We start from the raw sequence: 23,222 nt of genomic DNA, 5'->3' as shown, positions 1-23,222 counted from the left end.
CACAAGGCCCAGGGGCCAGATCCGGCCCGCGAAGTGGTTTCATGTGGCCCCTGAAGCCATCCTGGAAACAGTGAGGAAACAGTCCCCGCTGCCTTGGCCCTGGCCCAGAGACCCTCCTTCTGCCAGAGATCCCCAGATCTGTCCCACTCCTGCCCAGGCCCCCATAGGCACCCTTGATGCCAATGATGTAGAGCTGGCCATGCCCACCCAGTAGGCCATACACACTCCAGCTGCACCCATCCAGTAGGCCGCGCCCACCCTGGCCATACCCACCCGCCTCCCCGAGGGCAACCACAATGCTGATGTGGCCTTCAATGAAATTGAATTTGACACCCCGCCCTATGGTATGAATCAGTACAGACACAATCCATGGAGTGCAGACTGAACAGTTTGATTTGATCTAGTAAATTTAGTGCTAACTAGCCAAGATCCCAAAGATGTTTTTTCACGAGGCAACTGGACTTTCTTGGGTTTTTTGTTTTTGAACTAGCCAAGAGAGATAAAGGACCTTCAAGCCAAAAATCTTTTGTGTATTTATTTTTTTTAAAAAATACCTCTCTCTTTCTCTCCCCCCCCCCATTCACTCATACACACAGACACAGAGAGAGAGAGGGATCACATGTACATATTTCAAATATTGCTTGTATTTCTGTTGGTTCATACTCTTACCTCCTATAATGATGTCCTAGATTCTTGAGCAACCTATATACTGCTATCCATTTTTGGACTTCAGTTTCATCAATCCCAGCCACCATAGTCAAAATCAAAGTGTATAGCAGAAACCTCTTTGAGTAACCTAACCATAGTTGTTTTTTCTTTGATGTAGTCACATAGCTAACTTTTCAAAATCTGAAGAGTTGGAGCAAAATGAATATGCATTCAAAATAAACTCTATACCTTAATCAGGTTTTATGTCTTTTGTTGTTGTTGTTAGTTGCGAAGTCGTGTCCGACCCATCGCGACCCTATGGACAATGTTCCTCCAGGCCTTCCTGTCCTCTACCATCTTCTGGAGTCCATTTAAGCATTTATGTCTTACTCTGGCATTATTCAGAGTAATGATCTACTGAGAGCCAATTGGGCACAGCGATTAAGGCATCAACGTAGAAACCAGGAGGTAGTGAGTTGTAGTCTCACCTCGAGCATGAAACCAGCTGGATGACCTTAGGTTAGTTATTTTTTCCCAGGAAGAAGGCAATGGTAAACTACTTCTTTCTTGCCAAGGAAACTGCAGGAACTTATCCAGGCAATTTCCAAGAATCAGACATGATTGAATGGAAGAAAAAATCTACTATTAAATAAATGATCATTAATATTACTGTGCAATGGTCTTTTTCTGAAAAAGGTTAAAACTTTTTTACAAACCTGACTACTAGTGACTTTATAGATGTGTCTTGTATTGCTTTCCTGGCAATACTACAGAAATTATTTGTTTCTGCCTTCTTCCAGATTTATTTATTTATCACCAACTATAACCTAGACTCTCAATTACAACAGCAAAGAATAAATCAATGGAAGACTTGAAGGGCCAGATTTGGGAACAGATCATCCTAGAGAAGGTTTATTTATGTAGTTGCTCAAAACCAATACCGAGTTCATGGTATGGAAATCAATGTTTCAACCCCACTAGGAAGACTAGGAAGATCAGACAGGAATTACCACATAAGGAGACTAAAGCTAATTTTATTGAAACGGGTTGTAAAAGCATAATCTTGCATATTTGATTTTATTCCAAATTTGATTTTATTGTACTGTCCCTCCTTTTTCATAGGCCTCGCTTCCAGATATTATCTGCACATTCTGGACTTAAAATATTTAACCTTTGTCACCTTGGCAACAAAATTTGCTTATCTCCATCAAGGTTGTCTTCCTAACTCTACACAAACAAAACTAGAGTTCTAGTATAATATCAGAAATACTAGTGGCCTCCAAGATCTCTTCCAACTCTTATTATTATTATTATTATTATTATTATTATTATTATTATTATTATTATTATTATTATTATTATTATTATTTTCCTGGTTGTTTCTTATCAAAGAACTAACAAGGGAAAAGCTTACCAGTCTGGTGGTATTTGAACTGGTATCATCTGGAAATCCATTCTCCTATCCTTGCAAAAAGAAATCTGTAGTGGGTTTCTATTAAAATGTTCCTGAATATTAGCGTATAGCTCTGCTACATCAAAAACCTTGTTTCATGGCTCCATGAGGTATAATAATTACAATAAATATGGAACTATGGACATATTTCAATAAATATGGTCTGCTACAGATAATCTGCTTCAATACTGGGGAGATGGACTAGTGGGGGAGGAATAGACAGAAGGCAATATATTAATTAATTGCATTAGTGCACCTACTGAAATTGTTGTTGTTGTTAGTTGCAAAGTCGTGTCTGACCCATTGCGACCCTATGGACAATGTTCCTCCAGGCCATCCTGTTCTCTACCATCTTATGGAGTCCATTTAGGCTCACGCCTACTGCTTCAACGACTCCATCCAGCCACCTCATTCTCTGTCGTCCCCTTCTTCTCTTGCCCTCAACCTTTCCCAGCATCAGGCGCTTCTCCAGTGAGTCCTTCCTTCTCATTAGGTGGCCAAAGTATTTGAGTTTCAACTTTAGGATCTGGCCTTCTAAAGAGCAGTCAGGGTTGATCTCCTCTAGGACTGACCGGTTTGATCGCCTTGCAGTCCAAGGGACTCGCAGGAGTCTTCTCCAGCACCATAGTTCAAAGGCTTTTAAGATTTTGAATAGCTCAGCTGGAATACTGTTACCTCCACTAGCTTTGTTGTTGCTCAGCTTTCCTAAGGCCCATTTCACTTCATATTCTAGGATGTCTGGCTCGAGGTCAGTGACCACCTCATCATGGTTATCAGGGACGTTAAGCTCGTTCTTGTATAGTTCTTCTGTGTAATTTTGCCACCTCTTCTTAATCTCTTCTGCCTCTGTTAGATCCCTACCATTTTAGTCCTTTATCGTACCCATTTTTGCATGAAACGTTCCCTTCATCTCTCCAATTTTCTTGAAGAGATCTCTAGTCCTCCCTATTCTATTGTTTTCTTCTATTTCTTTGCACTGTTCATTTAAGAAGGCATTCTTATCTCTTCTAGCTATTCTCTGGAATTCTGCATTCAATTGGGTGTATCTTTCTTTTTCTCCCTTGCCTTTCGCTTCCCTCCTGTCCTCAGCTATTTGCAAAGCTTCCTCAGACAGCCATTTTGCTTTCTTGCATTTCTTTTTCTTTGGGATTTGTTTTAGTTGCTACTTCTTGTACAATGTTGAGAACCTCCATCCATAGTTCTTCAGGCACTCTGTCTATCAGTTCTAATTCCTTAAATCTATTTGTCACCTCTACTGTGTATTCATCAGGGATATGATTTAGTTCATACCTGACTGGCTTAGTGCTTTTCCCTACTTTCTTCAGTTTAAGCCTAAATTTTGCAATGAGAAGCTCATGGTCTGAGCCACAGTCAGCTCCTGGTCTTGTTTTTACTGACTGTATAGAGGTTATCCATCTTTGGCTGTAGAGCACATATTCAATCTGATTTCTGTGTTGACCATCTGGTGATGTCCATGTGTAGAGCCGTCTCTTGGGTTGTTGGAGAAGAGTGTTTGCTATGACCATTCTCTTGACAAAATTCTATCACCCTGTGCCCTGCTTCATTTTGTACTCCAAGGCCAAACTTGCCTGTTATTCCAGTTATCTTTTGGCTTCCTACTTTAGCATTCCAATCCCCCATGATGATAAGGACATCATTTTTTGGTGTTAGTTCTATAAGGTGCTGTAGGGCTTCATAGAACCGGTCAATTTTATCCTCTTCAGCACTGGTGGTTGGGGCATAGACTTGGACTACTGTGATATTGAATGGTCTGCCTTGGATTCGAACTGAGATCATTCTGTCATTTTGGGGATTGTATCCCAGTATTGCTTTTCCTACTCTTTTATTGACTATGAAGGCTACACCATTTCTTCTGAGGGATTCTTGCCCGCACTAGTATACCTGATGGTCATCTGAATTAAATTCACCCATTCTGTCCATTTTAGTTTGCTGATTCCTAAGATGTCAATGTTCAGTCTTGTCATCTCTTGTTTGACCTTGTCCAGCTTTCCTTGATTCATGGATCTTACATTCCAGGTTCCTATGGAGAAAAAATCTTTATAGCATCGGACTTTCCTTTCACCACCAGATACATCTACAGCTGAGCGTCCTTTCGGCTTTGGCCCAGTCATTTCATTCTTTCTGGCGCTACTAGTACTAGCCCTCTACTCTTCCCCAGTAGCATATTGGATGCCTTCTGACCTGAGGGGCTCATCTTCCAGCGTCATATCTTTTTTCCTTTTGGTACTGTCCATGGGGTTTTCATGGCAAAGATACTGGAATGGGTTGCCATTTCCTTCTCCAGTGGATCACGTTTTGTCAGAACTCTCTGCTATGGCCTGTCCGTCTTGGGTGACCCTGCATGGCATAGCTCATAGTTTCATTGAATTACGCAAGCCCCTTCACCACGACAAGGCAGTAATCCATGAAGGGACACCTACTGATAGGTATGCCTAAATAGAAGCTCTAACAATCACTTCAAAGTGAACTGAAGAGAAGTGAGATGAGTATTTACAAAAGTTCAAGGTCTAGAAAAGATAATCTATTACTCTAACTTTAATAGGCAGCATTAAGGAGCTCAGTGGTATTATGACAGAATAGTGTCTTTAATCTGAAAGATATCCAGAAAGATCCTGAATATCCTGAAGTTAGCAGTACACTGAATGTTTGCATACAAACACAATCATTTCAAATAATGGAAAATATTTATAACAGATTTTGAAGCATATGGTCTATGGTTAATGTTATTCTATGACCCTGCTGATTTGGACATATTATTTTCATTTAAATACCACATCTTTTCATATAGGCATCTTGCACTAGCACATATGTTAGAATTCACTTGTTGCCTCTAATGTATATGCAGAATGTCTGTTCTGTAGCAAGTCTATGTTTGTCTGCAAATACGTACATTCGCATCTAATGTACAAGTTATAATCTAGATACCCTTAATTCATCCACATGTAATGCAATAGACATATGTTCATACTGAGAACCTGGGTGTCCAATATCCATTAGCCCATTGAATGGTATTTCTGTACCTGATAAATCATGAGACAACATTTTGTAATTCTTACATTTCTACTAAAATATTAATTTTTTATGTTACCACATCAAAATAGACTAAGGATATCTTACATGCAAAAGAAAATATCAATTATGGCAACATACAAGAGTCGGACATGACTGAATGGATAATATCATCATCACATAAAAAATATACAGTCAAAAACAAATAATAATTGCTTAAATGTTAACAGTAATCATCTATAGTAAACTCAAAATAGTAAATGAAATTATATCAAAATCCTTATCAAGACTGCCATCAGCCAGCAAAGGCTCTGCAGAACATTTCTGACTTTGCTGTTTTTGAGAGACCAGTACTCTTGCAGACTATCAATACAATGGAAAGCTATTCTGTAAAATGCCATTTCAGATAATCCTCAGTTTACAACCAGTCCCTTAGTGGCCATTTGAAGTTATGACATCCTCCCCAAAGTACTGAATCAGGTTCCAAAGTTTTGAGAGCTGTCCTTCCCCTGTGGTCACATAACTGCATTTTGGGCACTCAACTGGCCCACATTTATGGCTGTTTGTAGTGTCCCATGCTCATGTGTCAATATTAGAAGACTAGACAAAACTAGACAAGTTCAAATCACCAGAACCAGATGGATTACACACCAAGACTCTGAAGGAACTGGCAGATGTGATCTCAGAACCACTTTCAAAGATCCTGGAACACTGGGGAACTACCAGAGGACTGGAAAAGAGCTGATGTAGTTCCCATCTTCAAAAAAGGAAAAAATGCATCCAAGGAACTGCAGACTGACCTGGGAAGATTCTAGAAAAGATAATCAAGCAACGAATCAGTGGACCCCTAAAGGCAAACAAAGTCATTACCAAAAGCCAACATGGGTTTATCAAAAACAGATCATGCCAGACAAATCTTATTGCATTCTTTGACCAAGTGACAAAATTAGTGGATCAGAGGAATGCTGTGGATATAATTTACTTGGATTTCAGTAAGGCATTTGATAAAGTAGACCACAATCTACTACTCATTAAGATAGAAAAATGTGGGTTAGACAGCATTACCACCAGATGGATTCATAGCTGGCTGACCAGCCATACTCAGCATGTGGAACTATATCTACATGGAGAGAAGTGTGTAGTGGAGTGCCCCTGGCTCTGTTTTGGGCCCGGTGCTCTGTAATATCTTCATCAATGAGTTGGATGAGAGGATAGATGGGGAAATTTGCAGATGACACCAAGCTGTCAGGAGTAGCCAAAACTCCAGAAGATAAGCTTAAGATACAAAAGTATCTTGACAGACTTGAACATTGGCCACTATCTAACAAAATGAAATTCAATGGTAAGGTTCTACATTTAGGCAAGAAAAACCAAATGCACATGTATAGTATAGGTGCTCAATAGTAGTAACTGTGAGAGGGATTTCAGAGTTCTAGTGGATAATCACTTAAATAGGAGCCAGCAGTGTGCTGCAGCTGCCAAAAAAGCCAACACAGTGCTAGCTGCATTAACAGAGGGATAGAATCAAGATCACGTGACGTTTTAATGCCACTTTATAATGCCTTGGTAGGCCACACTTGGAATACTGCATCCAGTTTTGGTCACCATGATATAAAAAAGATGTTAAAACTCTAGAAAGAGTACAGAGAAGAGCAACAAAGATGATCAGAGTATTGGAGGCTAAAACATATAAAGAACGGTTGCTGGAATTGGGTATGTCTAGTTTAATGAAGAGAAGGACATGATAGCAGTATTCCAATATCTCAGGGTTGCCACAAAGAAGAGGGAGTCAATCTATTCTCCAAAGCACCTGAAGGCAGGACAAGAAGCAATGGATGGAAACTAATCAAAGAGAGAAGCAACCTAGAACTAAGGAGAAACTTCCTGACAGTTAGAACAATTAACCAGTGGAACAACCTGCCTCCAGAAGCGGTGAATGCTCCAACACTGGAAGTTTTTAAGAAGAGACTGGACAGCCATTTGTCTGAAATGTTATAGGGTTTCCTGCCTGAGCAGGGGGGTTGGACTAGAAGACCTCTGATGTCCCTTCCAACATCATCATCGTCGTCTTCGCATCGTCATTGTTGTTGTTTTTGCTGAAAACTGGCATTTACTTCTGGTTTGGGACAAAAGTGCCCCAATAACAAACAACCAGTTTGTTTAACAGCTGTGGTGTTTGCTTAATAACCTCCACATTCACTTTATGACTGCTAAATTCTCTTTTAACAATTGCCACAAAAAGAGGCCATAAAAGTAGATCCAGTCACGTGTAACCTGCTTTACAATAGCAATTTCTGTAGAAATTCTATTAGCAAGTAACATAATTCATCTTTGGGGGAAAATTCATAAAAGTATTTTTTCATCTACTCTAAATCAAACATTTATGTATGGTATACCCCAAACCAATGGCAGATTTCACAAAATAATGAAGCTAGTCATTTGAGAAAAGGAGTCTATCTTTTCAAAAGCATCCAAAAGCTTATCCTCTTAAGTGCTAAAAGCACTACATATGAGAGAAGTCCATTTGAACAACACTTCTTTTGCACATTCAGAAGACTATGCTGTACTTCATGTTCAAGAACAGATGCTGAAGCCAACATCACATACCAGGGGTTTCCATGCTTCAAAACTGATTTGGAAGTTATTTGGAACTTCTTTAAAACAGCCATGTGTTTTTATCAGGTTTCCATGACATGGCTGTTTTAAAAAGTGTTGTGCTTGCATTCCCATGTATTTCAAACAGTCTCTCCAAAGCATTTGAAAAGCATGCAAAGTTATAGACACTTTGAAATTGAAATATATTGAATACCAAAAGTATTTATACAACTACTTTTTTCTAATTGTTAGCTAGTTATGTTATTACAGCAACCAATGAACTCACAAAATGTTGTTGAGGATACATTTCTTTCGCATTACATTTGCATTTCCTCAAGACTATTCCAGGGATCTCTCAGTCATCTGGAACAAATCATTGATGTACATAGGCAACTGAAGAGACAATCAGTTTCACCACTAGGTGAAAGGAAGAGTCATTCCTTTTACTCAGTGATGGGCAACTTCTATTAGCCAAGAGCCACTTTATTTATATACTTATGTAAATACTATACAATAAAAGTTGAAAGAACAGAATCTCTTTGGTAGGGATGGGAGGGTAGAGGAATTTCAGAGTATAGGGATTTTTAAATTCTGCACTTGGGCAAATTACAATTGTAACTTAATCACTGCCCCTAAACTCCCAGAAATTCAAGAAAAAGCTATCATTCTGGGAAATCAGGGGAGTCTTAAAGAGGATGTTAGTAGGTCCCAGGCATCCCCCAACCAAACTTTTCTTGCTATCTCAGCAGATAAAGACCTTCTGTTTGGTAGCTGGTGAGCCCTGGGGTCTTGATATTTTAATTAATGTTTTGCAGGACATATGCCAAGAAAGCATTATACATCTATACATAAGCAAATCATGTGGCTTTGGCCTACACACTTTATGCTTTGTAATTTGCAGAAATACTTTCTTAATATACCATACCTGCCCAGATATCTGTTAGAACCAGAAATTTGCCATATCAAATGAGAACACAAGCACTGTCCTAGTCTATCCCAAGATGTTAGTCTTCAACCATATGAACTGGACAGCAATTATATCAATATTCCTCCTATAATGAAGTCTTTAATAGATGGACCCAATTACAAAAGGATAAAACCTGAGGTTTCCTGGAAAAGGGCCCATAATTTTTCAGTGTGCTGTAACCTATTATAGTATTGTTGAAAGCCAAAGTGCAAACTCTAATAGATGCAGCCTCGTTGTCTTCACTGAGAATCAATGTAATGTAGTAGTTAAGGTTTCAAGACATCACTCAGTTATGAAGCTTACTAACTGACATTCAAACAGTATCGTGTCACCCAACTCACCAAAGTTGCTGTTGCAGGGATAAAAGAGAGAGAGAGAGACCTACCACTATGCCACCTTGAGCCTTAGAAAAAAGGCAGGCTATAAGCACCATGATAAATTAATAAATAAACAAACCTACCCCATGCATGTTTGGAATTGAAGGAAAGCGTAGTAGGGTTTGAAATAAAATATATCAACCTCCATTGCTTCTGTGGTGCTTCAGGGAGGGCAGCTTAACTTAAACAAGTTGCTCCCTTACGTTGCAAGCTTTTAACATAGCAAACATCTCAAGCTGAATGGCACCTGGAGGTCAATAGGCTGCCTGAAAAGCACAGATGTGCCTGCTTTGACCCTCCCCAATATGAGGGAGGTCCAATGTATTATGCACCAGCTGGAGTTTTTGCAGCCTTCTGATAGGCCTTCAGAAGATTACAATTCCCCAGCCTCCTGGCTGCCTATATCTCTATAGGCTGACTGTTTCCTCCAACAGAGCTTGAAAATTTTTCTGCTGCAGAAAGAGTTAAAAAAAATCCCCTTGGAAAAGCTAATTATTGCATGCAGATACTTCTTTGTGCGATCAAGGAGGGGACAATTTAATAGGCTCTGTAATACAACCAAGAACAAAATTGCTTTAAAGGAAGTCTCTTGTTGAGTGACAACTCTGTTGCCTGAGCCAATTAGGTCCCAATAAAGAGTGTTGAATTGGCTCCTGCTTTCTCATTAATTATGTTCTGTCACAGACATGGGGCTTGATTTAGCAATTTTGTATTACATTAAGATACTGAAAGGCATGGAACAAATGGCTCACTCTGATAATAGGCATTCTATACACGGTGTGACATTTACTATCCAGCTGTCCATAAGGCAGCCTAGCACTTCAGTTCAGGGGTTTATTTGTCATTGCTTCAAAGGGACACTCAGCTTTTCACAAAAAAGAAACAGAGAGGCTAATAGATAGGACAAAATGTACTGCTGATATGCTTTATTAGAGATAGGATACTAGGGTTTTGCTAACAAGCTCATCCGTTGGGACTAAGCCGAGTTTGCTGTCAATCATCCTCCACACAAAAGCACACTAGTTAACAAGGAGAAATGAATTACAGACGCTTATTCCTGCCTGTGGGATCACAAATACACCAATCTGTGAAAGAGGCACAAACTCGGGAGACAAGCTACATATTTGTCAATAACCTCCTAGAAAGAACCCTAGTAATTCTTTGAAGACCTTTGATTTAGTTTCCCTCTAAAATACAAGGATAGGAAATGTTTTAGTTACCATGACATTTTTCTCTTTGTTACTCGTGCAAATTTTCATCACATTAAAAACAGAACCAAGGAGGTCTGCAAATGTTGTAGTAGGTATACAAACTACTTTTTATTCCAACCCACAGGAGGCGGCTGTTGTTGAAATATTCATTAAAAGAGACAGAAAAATTAAATCTCTAAACTTTAGGTTCAAGGCAACACTTGTCAATATGTGGAACATAAGCCTTATAACTTATATGGCAATTAAAGTATCACGGATTTTTTCTAAGCTAGTACTGTGTTTCAGTGGTGTTTGCAAAAGGGTGTAATGTTCTCTATATTTCCTGAACTAACATTACAGGTGTGGACTAGATAAATGCATTAGAGTGTTTTTGTATTTGCTTGATAAATAGATTTTGATAAAAATGTTTAAGAGTGAATGCAGCTGATTACAAGGAGGCATAGTAAATACCTTGAATAATTAGGAGTGCCAAATTAGGAAAGATCTTTCTCCTGTATTTGGGTAGAGAGGAAAGAGATACATTATAAACATCATCTTTTCAAGTTGAATCTTTGAGTGAATCAGTGCAGAAAGCATTCAAAAAAGAACACTTAAATGACCAAACTATAAAGATAATCAATGACCTGAAACAACTGGAATAAATTTTTGTCAAAACTGAACCTAAGTGAATCTTGGATTCCACAGTGGCCATGAGTTAATGTTAGCATTTGTATTGTTTCTGTAATAAATTCAGGATTTAAGAACTGAAAACCTGAAGAAATTGAATGAAAAAATGGAGTTTCTGCTAGCGTTCAGGCTCACCAACTGAGTTATCTTATACTCAGCAGAAAATTATGAGACAGATTGTGTAAAATCAAATTTAATTTCCAAAATGTCCTGGAATTGTATTATTTTAACTTGGCAGGGATTTTTTAACGTGGATTTTTAGAAAACTCTGAAAGCTCAGAAAAATGAATATACTGTTTCTGCTGTAGCCCTCTAACATTTATTTTATCCGCTTTTGTTCTCTAACTTTTCCTTATTTGATTCAGGATCAAAATCATTTTAAAAAATCTGCCATTATCAGAGAAGTCCCCATGGACATCAGTCTGCAATTAAATCTTCACAGCATGCCTGCAACCTCTAGAGACAATGGGGATGCTTGGAGCAATATATTTTTGAAATATCAATCTCATGCCCATATTGATCACCATTATGGCTTCCAAATTTGGTTTAGTTGATTGAAAACTGCTAGAATGGTATCCTCGAGGATGGCATAATGGTTTTGATTTCATTAAATTATCCCTTCAAATCAAACCACTGTATCAGTTCAGTCCATGGCATCAAATCAGTGACCTCCAAACCAGTCTGAAGTTTTGATGGATTTTTGCTCATATGCACAAGCACACTTTAATCAAATTAAATCAAAAACTGAAAACATAAAAACAGAATTATTCTATTCTACTATTTGAATCACAAATGTGAACTAAATCTACCCCTCAAGTTAAATCACACATTCAGAATAAACAGAGTTGGAAGGGACCTTAGAGGTCCTCTACTTCAACCACCCTGCTCAGACAAATGGTTGTCCAATCTCTTCTTTAAAACCTCCAGTGTTTCAAATTCAAGTTACGTTTTGGCTGATTCAGACATCTCTAGTACTGTACACATTTACTAAATGATAATATAAAACAAAATAGAGGTTGCTATTCTTGCGTGTCTCCTAAAGTAAAAGATATTTAAAATATTTTTATTAAAGCAAAATGTTGTTTTTATTCCAACAGGGAGTGATTGTTTTTCTAACAAATGAATTTGAGATTGCTGTGGGACTGTCAAGATCACCATGGTGCATCTTTGCCTCAGCTTTGGTGCATCCATGGCAGGGACGAGGAGGAAAACGATGTTCTTTCTTTCTCTTTCTTTCTTTCTTTCTTTCTTTCTTTCTTTCTTTCTTTCTTTCTTTCTTGCTTGCTTGCTTGCTTGCTTGCTTGCTTGCTTTCTTACTTTCTTACTTTCTTGCTTTCTTGTTATTGGAGCACTTTCTTAATCTTGGATATAGTTTAAGGTGTTTTTAAACATTCAGTTCTGCATTATTTTTAAGCATACTGCAAATAGGGATGCGGTGGCTCAGTGGGTTAGGACGCTGAGCTTGCCGATCAGAAGGTCGGCAGTTTGGTGGGTCGAATCCCGAGTGCCGCGTAACAGAGTGAGCGCCTGTTACTCATCCCAGCTTCTGCCAACCTAGCAGTTCGAAAGCACATAAAAATGCAAGTAGAAAAATAGGGACCACTACGGTGGGAAGGTAACAGTGTTCCGTGCGCCTTTAGGGTCTAGTCATGCCGGCCACATGACCACGTAGACGTCCTCGGACAAACGCTGGCTCTTCAGCTTTGAAACGGAGATGAGCACCGGCCCCTAGAGTTGGAAACGACTAGCACGCATGTGCGGGGGGAACCTTTACCTTTACCTTTTACTGCAAATCCACCAGAGCTACTTAATAACTTGATTTATTTTCAACAAGGGGAAAAAAACTTACACACTACAGACCCTCACAGTTCTTCAATAATTCCAGGAAATCTGCCTATCCAGAGCATCCTGTTAGCTAAGCCTCTCTCAGACTTATTTTTTTCCCCTAAAGTGTAGCATTCAGTTCCTAGAACTCTGAACCCATGCTGAAGACATATGCATCATGCAAGTTATAATGTACCGTCTGGGGATAGGTTATTTAATGATTTTTGTTTAAATGCCAGCTTCCATCCTTCCTCAGTATTTTGCACAAATTGCCACCTACACAAATTTCTAAGTAAAAATTGCATATTTATAAACATCTCAACTCACAGTAAATAAACTATCAGGCCCTTATTGAAAAACATGCAAATCGAGTAATAGCAGCAGCAGTTAATTCTAACATCTTTTGCATACAGGTGGTGCCATTGCTACATTCACTGCACATGCTCCCTTTGGACCTGCTGCAAAACAAATGTAATCAGTTACTCTGAAATGAAGAATGAATATCAGTTGATAGGGAGATGCAGACATGTCGAATAAAATACAACTGTGATAAAACAAAAAATAGTTCTCTTTGTAAATATTTAAGTTTGGCTTCATCTCGAATCAAAAGCCCAACAACATGGTATCTGTTGTCACCTCAGTTTCCAATGCTGTTTTTTTAAGTAGGCTTAACAGCAGCTATGATCATAGATTAACGATGGTATGAACAGATATATATGGAAAAAATAGAATACATGAGATCCTTAGAAGTGGCTACATAGCATGGCAGGATCTAATGCTAAAGCTAAAATTAGACATGGAAGGATTAGTTCTGGCAGATTTCAGCTTGTGCATCACATGAGGAAATGACGATTTAAAGACAGGTAATGAAAGTATCCAGCAATGGCACTCAATAAGAAACATACAAAGAAACATAAGAAGAATGCCAAGCTAAGTCTGTGCAAGTTTCATTGGAAATCATAACAGTGGATATTATAGCACTTCAGAGATATTACATAGAATGAAGCTGCATATTCAGTGAACTTCTCAACAGGAGTCTCCTGGCACTCAATCCAGCACTTGTCAAGTAGACAGAAATGGCTCATTATGGACAGGTAGATATAAATGAAGCTTTTTATGTCAGAAAGTGAGCAACAAAACTTAAAGATCTGCATTTGAGTGTGCTCTGCTTTTTAAAGAAAGCAGCTATAAAATCCAATTATTGGAAGACACTGTGCATTCACATTTGTTTTAAAATCAAAATAGTCAAAAAAAGGTTCCCAGAAGGTAGACCCTGTTTGAGTTCTGATTGGCCACATGTTATACCAAAGTATAATTTTGATTTACAATTACACATTTTCAATTATTAAGAAAAAATTAGCTTCTTATGCTAATTTTGCTATGGGCTAAAGCAGAACAACAGTGTGTTTCCAAATTACAATGAGGACTAAAATTTTAAAACAGTATTAATATTCTTATAATATAGGCTTAGAACCGTTAGCAATCCAATAAGAAAACAGGTTTGTATCTTAGCCATTGAGTGTTGGCAATCTCTACTATCCCTACATCACACAACAAGCCACTCTATTCACTATTTTATTTTTACAGCCTGGGGGTATGATCCAATCCTTGCAGCCATCTGTCTTTGCCAATGTAGGACAATAAACCTCTGACACATATTCATTGTATCTTCCATACTGGCCATACAGGAAGTGCCAGAAGGAGAAACTAAAACTGGGAATATTTAGTTAGCCAACTGTCCTTATGGTGATAATTGAGTAAGGCAACCAATTCAATTTTTTTTTAAAAAAATATATGTTATGTAAACAGTAGCCATGACAAGTGCAAAGGAGCCAGGGAAAATTTTGTTCAAACATAGAACATGAGGACAAGTGTCTAGATTTACTTTAGCCAAGTTGTCCATCTGTTCATTTAATCAGTCACTAAAAGATTTGCTCTCCACATTTCACCGATTTTCTTGGAAGCCAAAACATCACTCATAGGCACCGAGGTTTAGAAATTTGCATTACTCTGACGGCACCAAACGGTGCAGAAGCTCAGCACAAATGTGACAACTATGGCAAAACTCAGCTTGCAATGTTGCTTATATTTTAATATACATTTTGGAATAATAAGTTGCCTCTTTCAGTATAGTAATAAACAGAGATTGGCTAATGGGCAATTTCTTTCTAAGCTGAAAGGGGTATATACTATGGATATAAATAATTCTGCTAGTGCATAGGCCATCCTGCCTGACATCAAAGATTCCCTCTGCATTCAATAAAATTTTGTAACTCCCACTTTCCTTCTGTTCTTTTACCTACTGTGCTCACCCTGCAGCATGCCTACCCTTATTTAAATGGGAGTTTCATGTCTGCCCTTTATCAAACATGCCTTTATGCATGTTTATTTGAAAGTAAGATCCACTGTTCGGTGCAGGCTTTTCCCAGGTGAAAAGCGCAAGGGACTGCAGAATCTTTGAATGCATGATAGTTTTACATCATAATGAGACAATGCTTACCTTGCAAAATACTGCAAAACTGGACACAGTTGATAAGCTGGCCAGCTAGGCCACTATGAAAAGTTTAAAGAACTTTGGAGACATTTTTTTTTAAATCAAGTCTGCAAACTGAAACAAGCATTTATAGGCATTGCAGAGATTACATGAAAAGAGATTAGCTTGTGGTTGGCATGGTTTTAAACAAGTGCCAAAAGGTTTTTTGGGGGAAGCGTCTTTGTATAAGCAAAACAGAATATTCCAGGCATGTGGAATTGCTTGCATCAAAAGAAATATAAGAGAAAACCAAATTCTATTAATTCATAAATATCACAGGCAGAATTCAAAATGGACCACAAGAAACAACCTTGATAGAAACTAAGGTAATGCACAAGTATACTTTTGTAGTAAAATAATTGGGATATTAAAAATAGAAGTCATGCAATTGTTACTTATTTATTTTTATCCCTCCTTTATTGTTTTCATAAATAACTCAAGGCAGCATACATGCCTAATACTCTTTCCTCTTTCTATTTTCTCTACAACAACAACCCTGTGAGGTGGATTGGGCTGACAATGACTAGCCCAAAGTTACCCAGTCGACTTCCATAGCTAAGGCAGAACTAGAACTCACAGTCTCCTGATTTCTAGCCTTGGGCCTTAAACACTAGACCAAGCTAGCTTTGAACTGGCTGATAAATACATTCAGACACAATATATTTTAGCTAACCAAATGATAACACTTTTTTTCCTTCCTAGATCTTTACTCATACGGGGTAAATTCCTCACTAAACTGTCAAGCTCCTAGATACTGTAAGCACTGAGAATCCATCAGTCAGAATACACACATAAACCTTGCAAATCACCAAATAAACCTGAATGATTATTGAATTGGAAGAATCAGCCTTTAATATCCTTAATAAAATGTTTCATTTATCTGTTTATGTATATTAAAGTTGTTTGTGAGATTAAATGCCACCATTCCATTTTCAAGTTTTAAATATAGGCATTTAGAATCATAGAAACATAGAGCTGGAAGGGACCAAGGCAGGAGTCATTATTCCATCCCTTGCAAAAGATTCTCCAATCTTTTCTTAAAACCTAGTGATTGAAGACATACAACTTTGAGAAGCAAGTTGTTCCGTTAACTAATTTGTCTTATTGTCAGGAAATTTCTCCTTTGTTCCAGATTGGATCTCTCTCTGATGAGATTCCATCCATTGCTTCTTGCCCTGCCTTCAGGTGCTTTGGAGAATAAATCGACCCCCTCTTCTCTGTGACAGCCTTTCAAGTATTGGATGGTGTCTCTCATCCCTAAGCCTTCTCTTTGTTAGGTTAAACATACCTTAGCCATTCATCATATGGATATTTAGCCTACATATCCCTTATCATCTTTGTTGCTTTTTTCTGCACTCTTTCTAGGGCCTCAGCATCTTTTTTGTATTATGGTGATCAGAACTGGACCCACTATTCCAAGTGTGGCATTGCTAGTGTAATATAGAGCAGAACTATTTCTTCTCATGATCCTGATGCTACCCCGCTATTGATGCAGCCTAGAACTGTATTGGTTTTTTTGAAAGCTGCAGCACTGCTGACTTATACATAAGTGGTGGTCCACAGAACACCTATATCCCTCTCACAAGTATTCCTGTTGAGCCAAGTATTGCCTATTCTGTACATGTGCATTTGGTTTTTCCTACCTAAATGCAAGACCTTGCTTTTCTTACTTATCTTACTGGCCAATGCTAATTGTCAAGTCTTCTGAACCTTGAGTTAGTATCATTCGGAAATTTGATGACTGCCCCTTCGGTTTCCTCATCTAAGTCATTTATGAAGATACTGAAGAACTCTGGACCTAAGATATAACCTTGAAGTACCGTATTTTCCAGCGTATAAGATGACTTTTTAATGCATGAATATCTTCTCAAAAGTCGGGGGTTGTCTTATATGCCCAGTCGCCTTATACGCCGGAAAATAGTAAATCCTCGGGAGCAGAGACGCTAGTGGAAACGGACAAATCCAGCACTCAAGAATGGTGAAAAACGGCCTCCTCATAAATAAACCAACCAGCCCAACTGAGGCTGAGGCTCCAGCTTACCGGCATCCTAGGGCAGCAGACCCCCCCCCTTTTTTTGGAAGGGAGCAGGAGTCAAGCGTGTGCCGAGCCACCGGCACTCGGCGAGCACGAGAGCTCACGGGAGCGTGGGAAGCCAGGCGGAGGCCGACCTGACATGTTCGCGCAGAGCTGAGCTTCACCTGGCCCTGGGAGTTCAACTTCAGGGCATGGTGCCGTTGCCAGACCTACAGCAACACCCGCCCAGGAAGGCGCAGCTCAGGAATTGCGACAGGCAGACCGCATCGGAAAGCTGGCGCTGGGGCTTCAGCAACCCAGGGTCGCCCCTCCGCCCTGAAATAGAAGGCGGCCTTTTGAAAAATAAATATTATAATATGTGTGAGGTTTTTCCCCTTTATTTCTTTTTCCCCTTTCTGTATACTCCAGCGATAACTTATGCAAGTGAAAGGAGGAAAAACCCCGAGTTTGCATTTTCTTGGAAAACTTTAGAAAAGCACAGCAAAATGCAGGGGAGGGTTAACGGGCTTCTCGATCTCAGTGCCATGCAGGGCTCCTTCTGGTTTCTAGTTACTTGGAAACTCGGGGCTTTCTTTGAGGGAATCTCAAACTTGCGGCGCAGGGCTGAGCCCGTTTCTTTCACCACCACCACCCCCTGCCCTCCACCGCCCTGTTCATTAACTAACCTACAGAAAGAACCGCCTTCTTTCAGACCTGGTGCCTTCCCGAAGTGTTGGGCCACAATGCTCGTCACTCCTGGCCAAAACAGCCAGCGCATGTGGCTGAAGTAGAAGGGGGCGCCAAGGCAAGAGGAGACGAGGTTTAGGAGAGGCAGAGCAAAGCTGATCTCGAGGCCAAAAGCTCTTGATAAACCTTCACCTAATTGAGAAGCAGCCCTGACTTCCTACTTACCCATATTTTCCGGCGTATAAGACTTTAACCCATGAAAATCATCTCAAAAGTTGGGGGTCGTCTTATACACCCAGTCGTCTTATACGCCGGAAAATACAGTAGCCCACTGCATGCTTCTCTCCATGTAGATGTAAACCACACACTGGGTGCAGTTGTTCAGGCAATTGCAATTCCATCAGTTGGTAGTGTCTACTCTAGATGGTTCTTTCTTACCAAGAAGTAGGCTGTGATAGTTCTGTCTTACCAAGAAGTAGGTTATTTATCAAATTCTTTACCAAAGTCCAAGTATACTATCTTCCAAGAATCTCCTTGATCCACTAATTTAGTCACTTTATCAAAGAAGGCAATAAGGTTTATTTATTTTAACAAACCCATTCGGGCTTTTAGAAATCACCTTGTTCATTTCTATGTGGAGAGTCATCAGTCCTTGTCAAATGAAAAAGACATGTTGTCATGTAACACCAATGTTTGAACACAAATCTTAACCTCTCTAAGTGTTTCTCATTAAGCAAATTGTGTAACATGTTTTGAATGAACATAAAAACCAACTATGTTTTTTCTGCTGTACTGAAAATTAGAATTCTAAAAGGAACATTAATCTTAATAAGGAAAATGATTCTTTTTCTTCTTTGGGATTAGACCATCTTATTTATTATTAGTCTGGTCACTTTGTAGCAGAAAAGGGTGGCATAAAAATAACAATAACAATAATAATAATTGAGTTTTTGGGTCTTTGCTTGTTGTATTCTTCCAAAACAACATATAGAGAGGTAGTTTGGGGATTTCTCCCAGAAATGATTAGTTGTATGTCAGAGCCACTAGACGGGGATATTAAATAACCCTTCTATCATAATCCATTCACCATAGGTTATTTTCCTGTGCAGGGTATTTTTTAAAAAAAGGACATTTGCTTCAGAAAATCACCTAACTTGTTAAAAATGACCTAATTATGGTTATGTCTTCTGATGACAATTTCTCAAACAAACATTTCCAGTGATTTGGGATTTGTTTTTTTTCTGTTCAATCTGCTTAATCATAAATGTTCAAGGAGGAAAAAGAGACCCATTAATACGAAAAGGACCACTTTAGCATCATTAAAATGGCTGCTCTGGTGGAAATGAATCTACATTAACATTGATCAAGATGTCACTAGTGCTAACTACAAAAAAGCCAGGATCTTCTGCTATTAATTTCAAGAATCCATTGCTTGATTGCTATACAAGCCACTTCTTGAGTTGGAGTCATGGTTGGGACATGTAAATCAGCTTTTGGGCAAACTCATTGATATTATGACTGCTAAACTACTAGTGCACAGCTGGATTTTTGACACTAAATTCCATGGCAGAATTTCACTGCTGTAGTCACACAAAATTAATTGTAATGGTACAACCCAGAATTAAGTTGGGCTTTTGAATGTACAATACTAACATTATTCTTTCCATGAGATATTGCTGTGTATGTTTAAAAGAGTTATAAAACTGCATCAATAATTATTTCTGAAATCCTGTCAGTCCCTTTTTTTTCCCACCCTACTCTTTTATCTGCAAAGTTTTTTTCTGGAATTTCTTAAAGACATTCACTGCAAAATGGTCTTGAACTGCCAAGTGGAGAGCCAAACAAAGGATAAAAGATAAAGAGAATTGCATTCACATTTATCTACAGGAAAGATAGAGACTATCTGCCACAAAGCCATCACACAAATAATGCACTTGGATGCTTGCATCATGATATTTGTTATGAAATCATGCAAGTTGAATTATTTGCACGATAACATCCTGAGGAACATGTAATCATTTTGACATCACTGTCACTCATAATGGATGCCTATGGGTACACATTAATTGTAGATGACCAAATATAGTTTGGGGAGGCACGATGGTTCAGCAGTTAAAGACGCTGAGTTTGTCAGCTGGAGAGTTGACAGCCTGGGTTCAAGACCCAAGCTCCATGCAACGTGTGAGCTCCTGTTACTTGCCCCAGCTCCTTCCTACCTAGCAGTTCAAAAGCATGCAAAGGTGAGTAGATAAATAGGTAGCACTTTGGTGGGAAGGTAACAGCATTCCATTCACCATGACCATGGAAATTATCTTCGGACACTGTCTCCTTCAGCCAAGAAATGGAGATGAGCACCATGCCTTAGAATCAGACAAAACTGTTAGAGAAACCTTTACCTTTAAACACAGTTTTGGACAAATTTCATCAAAGTGAGACCCCAAACCCATCAAGCAAAGCAAAATGCCTTGAGATTCTTTTACCAGTTGCATCATTACATTTTGTATTAAAAGCAAGTTTACACCATGATTCAAGTGGGTTCCAATGGCAGATACAGGTAATTCTTGGTTTACAATCCCAACTGGGACCAGACCTTCTGTCACCAATGATGTAGCCATTAAGTGAGTCACACACCTGATTTTACAATCTCTTTGTCATGGTTGTTAAGTAAATCATATGGTCAACAGCCACACATCTACCTACTACAGGACCTAGAAATTACTCTGAGAGAATGTCAGGCATATTAATCCCAGGGTTTAAATTCCAGTCCTTTTTCTCCTGGCGTTTTGACCTTGAAAGTCAAGTTGACCTGTTCCATGTTTATATAACACTTCTATCTGATTTGTTGGTTGTTGGTTCCTGCCACATCACTAGCTGTCTTTACACTTTATGAGAGGATCTAAAATCCACTTTATACATTGGGCAAGAAGAAAGACAGTGGAGAAGAGAAATGCCAATAATTGTTGTTTTATTTTGCACCTAGGATCATCAACATTGTTAGTGGCACAAAGAGAAGAAGCTCTTTCATAAAATCATTATAGAATGAACAGTATGCTGTTCTCAGGAGACTTTATTGACAGTGGCCTTCTAATGCCTCATTTAACCCTCTTGCCCATGAAAAGCTGAATTAGCCTTTTTGGAAGCAGTAAGTTTGGTTTGGTCTGGTTTTACATATAAAGTTGATATTTTAGCCAAGTATGATGTTCAGGTATTCAACTGTACGAAGAACAATGGTAGACTTAGGCTTCAGATAGGATTGTGTAGATCAGTGTAATAGTTGCACAACTCTGGCACATGATAACAATTTCCTATCTCTGTTAGTCTCCATGTCTCTGCTGATTGCACGCTATGAATCAATTGCAATGCCCTACAAACTTCTAAAACCTCTGATTCTTTGTAGTCTTAGAAAAATCAGCTTTCATTTCCACCTTCACTTCAGAGATGGATACAAATGTGGTACCAGTGAGTTCATCCAATGTTTGTGAATGTTGTTTCCCACAGCCCACATTACACACATGCACACATACTCCTTGGTCTGCACTTCATTTATCCCAGCTTGGGCAAAAGCCCTTACGTACAATGTTGCTGATTGCAGTTTTCAAGCTATGGAACACTTAGCATTTTCTAGGCAATACGTGTCTCATACCATGCAGAAATAAAGGTTTGTGGACACAATCTACTAATTTCAAAAGTTGTTCCTCCCTTACAACCTCTCCCCTGCCAGGCTAGCAAGATGACATAAATAGTGCCACATAAATACAGGACATGTAGTACACAGATTTTATCTGTGTGTTTATAAGAGCTAGAAACTTACTGGTTCTTTGGTTCATTAACTAATAAAACACTAAAGCTCCCATGCTATATGCATGAGAACTGGCTAATTTGAAGCAGACTCACAATTGACCAGCTCAAGCGACAACGATTCAGTAAAAATTGTCTTTGAGACCACCATGAGCATATGGGCAACACCATGCTGAAAGCATTTTTGGTCTGCAGATGGTGGAGGCAAAAACAGGGAATCACAGGTTAGTTTTAAAGTGCTTTAGAAAGTATTTTCAAATGGGAAGGCTGATGATATGGTAGAGCTCACAGTCTGTTTTTTGGGACAGATTTCCATTCCAGCAGGGTTTCCCCCCCAGATTTTTAATTTTGTCAAGATTTTTAATAAAACCAAGGAAAAAATAGTTGGTCCATCTTTTACTGTATTTTTACTGTATATCATTTCCTCTCTACTCATCACAATTGAAATTGACTTGTTTCAGAGGGGTAGAGGCCGATTGGACTTAATTTTGAAGTTGTATGAGCTAACCTTAACAAGAGTTTGGGATTGTCTGCAGAAACTATTTTCTGTTTCCAATATTTCCTGGTCATTCCACATGTCTGTTTGCCTGACAATATAACTTTGATCTTACTACATTTCTGATGAGATGTCTTGCATATAGCTTCCCACCATAAGGATTCTCCTTTTTTCCTCACCAATATCTTGTGTTTTAGTGGTCCATAGCTTTATATCTCTACTGAATCAGAGTAGAGCTGGAAGGGACCTTGGAGGTCTTCAGCCCCCTGCTCAAGCAAGAGATCCTATACCAGTGATGGCGAACCTTTTAGAGACAGAGTGCCCAAACTGCAACCCAAAACCCACTTATGTATCATCGGGTACCGGGTAGGTGTGGCCAATTGGGTGGGCGTGGCCCATTGGGTGGGTGTGACTGCGGTGGTAACGGCAGAGTGGGTGGGACTAAAAAGTTCAATCAATCAATTCCAACTTTGCAAGATCTTTTTTTTTCCAGTGAGAATTTGAAATTGATTGATTGATTAACCTTTTTTTTTTTTTTTGCACATGGCAGCGAAGCCTAAAGCGAAAAGGTTTTATTAAACCCAACTGAACGGCTAGGACTGGAGCAACAGCTCATATGCTCACAGAGAGGGCTCTGCGTGCCACCTGTGGCATGCGTGCCATAGGTTTGCCACCACGGTCCTATACCATTTCAGACAAATGGTTGTCCAGTCTCTTCTTAAAAACCCACATCTGAAGGCAAGCTATTCCACTGGTTAATTGTCCTCAGTGTTAGGAAGTTTCTCCTTAATTCCAGGTTGCTTCTCTCCTTGATTAGTTTCCATCATTTCTTGTCCTGCCCTCTGGTGCTTTGGAAAATAAATTGATCCCCTTCTCTTTGCGTCAGCCTCTCAAATACTAGAATACTGCTATCGTGTCACCCC

The sequence above is a fragment of the Vipera ursinii genome (genome assembly GCF_947247035.1).
Source record: "Vipera ursinii genome assembly, chromosome: 1".
Classification (NCBI taxonomy): Eukaryota; Metazoa; Chordata; class Lepidosauria; order Squamata; family Viperidae; genus Vipera; species Vipera ursinii.
Note: the sequence above shows the minus strand (reverse complement) of the source record.